At 37.0% G+C, this 7,620-nt stretch overlaps 1 pseudogene; it reads left to right on the top strand.

Moving 5' to 3' along the window:
* The first annotated feature begins 5,822 nt into the window (after nucleotides 1-5,822).
* On the top strand, nucleotides 5,823-7,290 carry LOC114883979 (annotated as a pseudogene).
* The last annotated feature ends 330 nt before the right edge of the window (nucleotides 7,291-7,620 follow it).

The following is a 7,620-nucleotide window of genomic DNA, read 5'->3' as shown; positions in this document are numbered from 1 at the left end:
GAAGAGAGAAAAGAACAGTGAGATTATTTGAAGAATAAGAGCCAAAACTTTTCTAAATTTGAGAAAAAGTAAGTAACTACAAATTCAAAAAACTCATAGGGTAAAGTGAAAGAACCCCACTCTGTGATACATTAAAATTAAACTGTTGAAAGACAAAAACAAAGAGAGAATCTTGAAAGTAGCAGGACAAAAGTGATGTGTCATGTATATGGTATCCTCATTAAGATTATCAACCAATTTGGGACTTTCCGGTGGTCCAGTGGTTGAGACTTTGCCTTCCAATGCAGGGGGTGCAGGTTAGATCCCTGTTTGGGGAGCTGGGATCCCACATGTCTCGGGGCCAAAAAAACACAAAAAACAAAAAACATAAACATAAAAAAGAAGCAATATTGTAACAAACTCAATAAAGACTTTTAAAATGGTCCATATTTAAAAAAAAAAAAGAAAAGATTATCAACTAATTTCTCAGCAGAAATCTTGGAGGCCAGAGGCAATGGATGCTATATAGAAAGTGTTGAAAGAAAGGGAAAGAAAAAAAAAAAAACACCTTATCAACTGAGAATTTTATATCCAGAAAAAAATGTCTTTGTAAATATGGAAGATATTAATATATTCCTTGTAAAACAAAATTGCAGGAATTCATGATCACTAGACCTTCCTAAAAAAATGCTGAAGGGACACCAAAGAGAAATAAAAATAAAACATAAATTCTGTAAAGCACAGTAGGGAGTAATTTGAAGCCACATGAAGGTGTAAAGATCTCCAGTAAAAGTATAAACATGGAAAAATATAAAAAAACAATATTATATATTTTTTGTAATTTCACTTTTTATTTTGTACAAGATTTAAAAGAGATTTACATGAACATCATTATAAAACTGTTCTAATGAGTACAGAATATATAAAGATCTAACTCGTGACATCAATAACGTAAAGTTCAGGGAGATGCAACTGTAAAGGATTATTTCTGTATGCAATTAAATTTATGCTGTATCAAAAAAAATTATGCTGTATCAATTCAAAACAGAGTATTATAAATTTAGGATGTTATATGTAACCCTTATGGTAAAACAAAGAAAATATCTGTACAATACATACAAAAGGAGTTAGAAGGCAGTCAACACATGTGACTACAAAAAATTAACTAAGCACAAGGAAGGTAGAAATAGATAAAACAAGTTGCCAGAAATACTCATAAGAGATACAGAAAACAAATAATTACTTTATTTGTGGCAAAATGGCAAAGAAGTTCTTCCTTAAACAGTAATTACATTAAATATAAGTGGATGAAAGCCTTCAATCAAATGGCATAGTTTTGCAGAATTGATTTCTTTTTAAACCTATATACTGTATACAAAAGACTCACTTTAGATCAAAGGACACAAACATTGATAGTGAAAGGATGGAAAAAATATCCTACACAAATAGTAAGCAAAAGAGAGCTGCATGGCTACGTTAATATTAAGTAATTAATATCAGACAAAATAGACATTAAATCTAAAACTGGTAAAAAGAGAAAAATAAGGACATTATCTAGGTAAAAGGAATATTTCACATAGGTGATATAATAATTATAAATATGTACATGCCAAATCTCAGCTCTAAACTATGCAAGGCAAGCACTGACAAAATTGAGGGAAGAAATAGACATTTTCACAATTAGAGCAAAAGATTTCAATACCCCATATTCAACAATATGGAGAACAACCAGAGAGAGGATCAATAAGAAATGGAAAACTTGAACAGCACTTTCAAACAATTAGACCTAAAAGACATATACAGAGCAAACTATCCTGAAAACACAGAATACACACTTTTATTCAAGTACACATTGAACATTTTGTATGATATACTATATTAGTTTACAGAAAGAACAAAAAAAGTGAAGAAAGCCTATGTGAACTACAGGAAGCCATTATGAGAAATAATCTATGCATAATTGTGGTCCCAGATGGATGAGAGTAAGAAATGGGAAGAAAGTATATTTAATATAATAATGGCTGAGAACTTTCCATTTCTGCAGAGAGATCTGGATATTGAAGTTCATGAAGCTCATAAGTCTCCAGTCAGATTCAATCCAGAGAGATCTTCTCCAACATGCATTGTGATAAAACTGACTAAAATTGAAGGTAAAGAAAGAATTTTAAAAGAAACAACAAGAAAAAAGCATCACATGCAGTGGAACTTCTCCCCCCACCCCCATAAGACTATCAACATATATCTCAGAAGAAACTTTGCAGGCTATGGGACAGTGGGATGATATATTCAATGTACTAAAAGAAAAAAAATATTAACCATAAATAGTTTACCTGAAAATTGTCCTTCAGAAATGAAGAGATAAAGACTCTCAGACAAAGAAGATCTAAGGGAATACATCACTGCTAGACCTACTTTACCTAAAATGCTGAAGGGAGCTCTTCAAACTAAAATGAAAATACACTAGAAACATTAAAACATAAAAATACAAAGCACATTGGTAAGGCAGGTATATAGTGAAATCGGAATACTCCAGTGCAATACTGTAATATGATGATCTGTTTAACATTTGTTTCATACAAAGGTTAAAGGACAGAAGCATTGAAAACAACTATACTTACAATAATTTGTTAATGGATAAACAATATAAAAATATTTAAATTTTGACATCAAATCTTAAACTGTTTTGGGGAAGGAGTATGTGAATGGTTAGATGGTTCTCAGCTTAAAATAGACTGTTATATCTATAACGCATTCATGTTTTATCAGCTTCATGGTAGATAGACAAGAGAAAAAGGGAAGGAAAACAAATGCAACACTAAAGGAAATCACGAATCCACAAAGGAAGACATCAAGAGACAAAGAAAGGAACAGGAAGTCTGCAAAACAGCTGGAAAAAAAAAAGACAGGTTGGCATTAGTAAGTTCTTCCATATCAATAAATCCTCTAAATATAAATAGATTAAAATTTCCAATTAAAGGACATAGATGATTGAATGAATTTTTTAACAAACAACTATATTCTACCTAAAAGGGTTTCTTCAGCTTTCATGAAAGTTAAAAATGAGGGAATGGAAAAATATATTCTGTAAAAATGAAAACCAAAAGTGAGCAGGGATAGTTATACTTACAGCAGACAAAATAGACTTTAAGCACAAAAATGTAACATGATACAAAGAAAGTCATTACATAATGTTGAAGGGTCAATTCAGCAAGAGGATTCAACAAATGTAAATTTTATGCAGCTGACATCAGAGCACCCAAATATATTAAACCAGTACTAACCCTGGTGGTCCAGTGGTTAAGAATCTGCCTTCCCAAGCAGGGGACGTGGGTTCAATCCCTGGATGGGAAACTAAGATCACACAAGCCACGGGGCAAATAAGCCCATGTGCCACAGCTACTGAGCCTACACACTCCAGAGCTAGCATGCTGCAATGAAGAGTCCACATGCTGCAACTCAGACCTGACACAACCAACTAATAAAATTTTTTAAAAATAGAGGACTTCCCTGGTGGAGCAGTGTTTAGGAATCTGCCTGCCAATGTAGGGGACATTGGTTCGAGCCCTGGTCCGGGAAGATCCCACATGCCTCAGAGCAACTAAGCCTGTGCACCACAACTACTGAGCCTGTGCTCTAGGGCCTGCAAGCCACCACTACTGAGCCCATGTACCACAACTACTGAAGCCCGTGCACCTAGAGCCCATGCTCCGCAACAAGAGAAGACTGCGCACTGCAATGAAGAGTAGTCCCTGCTCTCCACAACTAGAGAAAGCCCACATGCAGCAATGAAGACCCAATGCAGCCAAAAATAAAAAAATTTATTTTTTTAAAAAAGAAAACATAAGCAAAATGGACAAAACTTTAGCTAAACGAGAGAGAGAGAGAGAGAGAGAGAGAGAGAGAGAGACTCAAATAAATAAAATCAGAAATAAAAATCAGACTTTATAAATGATACCACAGAAATACAAAGGATTGTAAGAGATACTATAGGAAATTACATGCCAATAAATAACCTAGAAGAAATGCATAAATTCCTAGAAATCTACAACCTACCAAGACTGAATCAGGATGAAAGAGAAAATATGATCAGATCATTACTGAGTAAGGAGAATGAATCACTATTCAAAAACTCCCAACAAGAAAAGCCCAGAACCAGATGGCTTTCCAGATGAATTCTACCAAGCATTTAAAGAAGAATTAGCGCCAATATTTCCAAATTTTTTCAAAATATTGAAGAGAGAAAACATTACCAATCTCATTTTTTTTTGAGGTCAGAATTATCCTGCTTCCAAAGCCTGATAAAGACATGACTAGAAGGAAAAAAACACAGACCATTATTCCTGATGAATATAGATGGTAATCCTCAAGAAAATAAAAGCAATCCAAAATCAGTCACACAATGAAACGTCACAAATCCTGATAAAGTGGGATTTATCCCTGGGATGCAAGGATGGTACAAAATATGCACATCAATAAATGTGATACACCACTTTAATTAATTGAAAGTTAAAAACCATATGATCATCTCAATAGATGCAGAAAAAGCTTTTGACAAAATTCAACACACATTTATGATAAAACTCTCCAGAAAGTGGGCATAGAGGGAAACTACCTCAACGTAATAAAGGCCATGTATGACAAACGCACAGTTAACATCATACTCAACAGTGAAAAGCTGAAAGCATTTCCTCTAAGATCAGGAACAAGACAAGGATGTCCACTCTTACCACTTTTATTCAACATAGGTTTGGAAGTCCTAGCCATGGTAATCAGAGAAGAAAAAGAAATAAACGGAATCCATATTGGAAATGAAGAAGTAGGACTGTCACTGTTTGCAGGTGACATGGTACTATACATAGAAAATCCTAAAGATGGTACCAGAAAACTACTAGGGCTCACCAATGAATTAGGTAAAGTTGCAGGATACACAATTAATATACAGCTTGCATTTCTATACACTAACAATGAAAGATCAGAAAAATAACTTAAGGAAACAACCCCATTTATCATTGCAACGAAAAGAATAGACCTACCTAGGAATAAACCTACCTAAGGAGGCAAAAGACCTGGGCTCTGATAACTATAAGATGCTGATGAAAGAAATTGAAGATGATACAAACATATGGAAAAATACACCATGTTCTTGGATAGGAAGAATCAATATTGTCAAAATGACTATACTACTCAAAGCAATTTACAGATTCAATGCAACCCCTATCAAATTATCAATGGCATTTTCACAGAACAAGAAAAAAATATTTTTAAATTTGCATGGAAACACAAAAGACCCTGAAGAGCCAAAGCAATCTTGAGAAAGAAAAATGGAGCTGGAGGAATCAGGTTCCCTGACATCAGACTATACTGCAAAGCTACAGTCATGAAAACAGTACTATTACTGGCAACAAAACAAAAATATAGATCAATGGAACAGGATAGAAAGCCCAGAAATAAGCCCACACAACTACGGTCAATTAATCTACAACAAAGAAGGCAAGACTATACAATAGAGAAAAGACAGTCTCTTCAATAAATGGTGTTGGGAAAACTGGACAGCTACCTGTAAAAGAATGAAGCTAGAACATTCTCTAGCACCATAGACAAAAATAAACTCAAAATGGATTAAAGACCTAAATGTAAGGCTGGATACTATAAAACTCTTAGAGGAAAACATTGGCAGAACTTTCTTTGGTGTAAATTGCATTAATAGCTTTTTGGATCCACCTCCTAGAGTAATGAAAAGAAAAACAAAAATAAGTAAGTGGGGGTAAACTTGGATCTGTTCACTGGTGGGGTGCCTTGGAACATTAGGCTGGCCTGAGGTTCCACGTTCAGCAGAACCACTTATGGAGCCTGCACTGGGCCCTGTGACCTTTGAGGATGTGGCTGTATACTTTTTCCAAGAGGAATGGAGGCTTCTTGATGAGACCCTGAGATGCCTGTACCACTATGTGATGCTGGAGACCTTTGCACTTGTTGTATCATTGGGACTTCCATCTTTTATGTCCCATGTTGTTGTCCAACTGGAGCTGGGAGGAGAACCCTGGGTACATAATAGAGTGGCCATGAATCCAGGCACAGCAAGAGGGGCTCAAAGTGGGCCTGGCCCTGGTGACGGGCATCAGGGCAAGGATGTGATATCATGGTTGGATTCAAATCAGATCAGGAACATGTCCTGTGCCTAACACTGTTTTGGTGGCAAGGCCAGTGACTGTGTACCTCATTTCTATTTTTCCTCATTTCTATTTTTTCTCCATTCTTGATACTTTGCTCCTTCTGTCATTTCTACTCTGACTTCCAACCCAGGATTATCCTTCACCTCTCTGTCTTCCACTCTTCCTTGGTCCTCTCCATCCTTACTCTGCTGTGGTCTTCAATATTGGCCTATACTTAATGTGTCATGAGGTCTGCACCTATCCTTAAAATATTCCTAGAACACCAGCTACTCAGTGACAATCAGATTTTCCTGGGCCTGAAGACACCTTTCCACACAACACATGTGTCACCATCAGCCAAGGCCCTGGTGAAAACCATTCCCGGAGGAGAGAGCTGTGGACCCCTTGCTCCTCTGTGCACTCCACCACACCCTTGTGTCTTTTGCCTGGGTGTTAGCATGAAGTAGAGGACAAGGAGATACCTTCTGAGCAGAATGTTTCTGTAGAAGTGCCACAAATAAATATTTCAAAGGAAGACCTGTCCACCCAGAAGGCCTATCCCTATGAGAGATGTAGCCTGTACTTAAAAAGTGGTTTGCATGTAGGTGAGGACCTGGGAACAAACCCTGGCCAGAAACTGTGTGGGGTAGGTGTGAAATTGTACCAGCACATTGCAGAGAAACTTTTCAGAAAAGATGTGGATAAGGCCTTTATGAAAATTTGCACAGTAGGTGCATCCAAGAAGTCTTTCATGTGCCAGGAGGCTGGGAAGGATTTCCCTGGTAGCTTGGCTTTCTCCAGCACCAGGTCACACCACGAAAGGACACTGAGTGTGTGGAGGCCTTTCACAATGGACAAAAGCACAAGTATAGTGAATGTGGGAAAGCCTACTGTCACAAATAGAGGCTTGCTCAGCACCAGAGAGTCCCCACTAGAAAAGCCTTATCAATGCAGTGAATGTGGGAAAACCTTCAGCTATAAACACGTTCAGCACTGGAGAGTCCCCACTAGAGAAAAACCTTATCAACGCAGTGAATGTGGGATAACCTTCAGCTATAAACACATCCAGCACTGGAGAGTCCCCACTGCAGAAAGGCGATATAAGTGCAGTGAATGTGGGAAAGCTTTTAACAACAAACCCACACTTGTTGGGCACTAGCAAATTCACACTGGAGAAAGGCCTTATGGGTGTTATGAATGTGGGAATTCTTTAGCCAAAGCTCCAGCCTTAGTGAACATCAGAGAATTCACACTGTATCATGGCCTTATAAATGAATTCAATGTGGAAAATTCTTTACCTCTAACTCCAACCTAATTAAATGCTGGCAAATTCACATGGGCACAGGGCCTTATGAGTGCAGTGAATGCGGGAAATTCTTTAACCAAAGTCCCAGTCTCATTAAACATCAGCGAATCCACACTGGTGAAAGGCCATGTGAATGTACTGAATGTGGGAAACTTTTTAGCCAAAGCTCTATTCTCATTAAGC

Source organism: Monodon monoceros, unplaced genomic scaffold, assembly GCF_005190385.1.
Source record: "Monodon monoceros isolate NGI ecotype Baffin Bay Population unplaced genomic scaffold, NGI_Narwhal_1 Super_Scaffold_5, whole genome shotgun sequence".
NCBI lineage: Eukaryota > Metazoa > Chordata > Mammalia > Artiodactyla > Monodontidae > Monodon > Monodon monoceros.
Note: the sequence above shows the minus strand (reverse complement) of the source record. Positions and strands in the feature narration are given on the sequence as shown.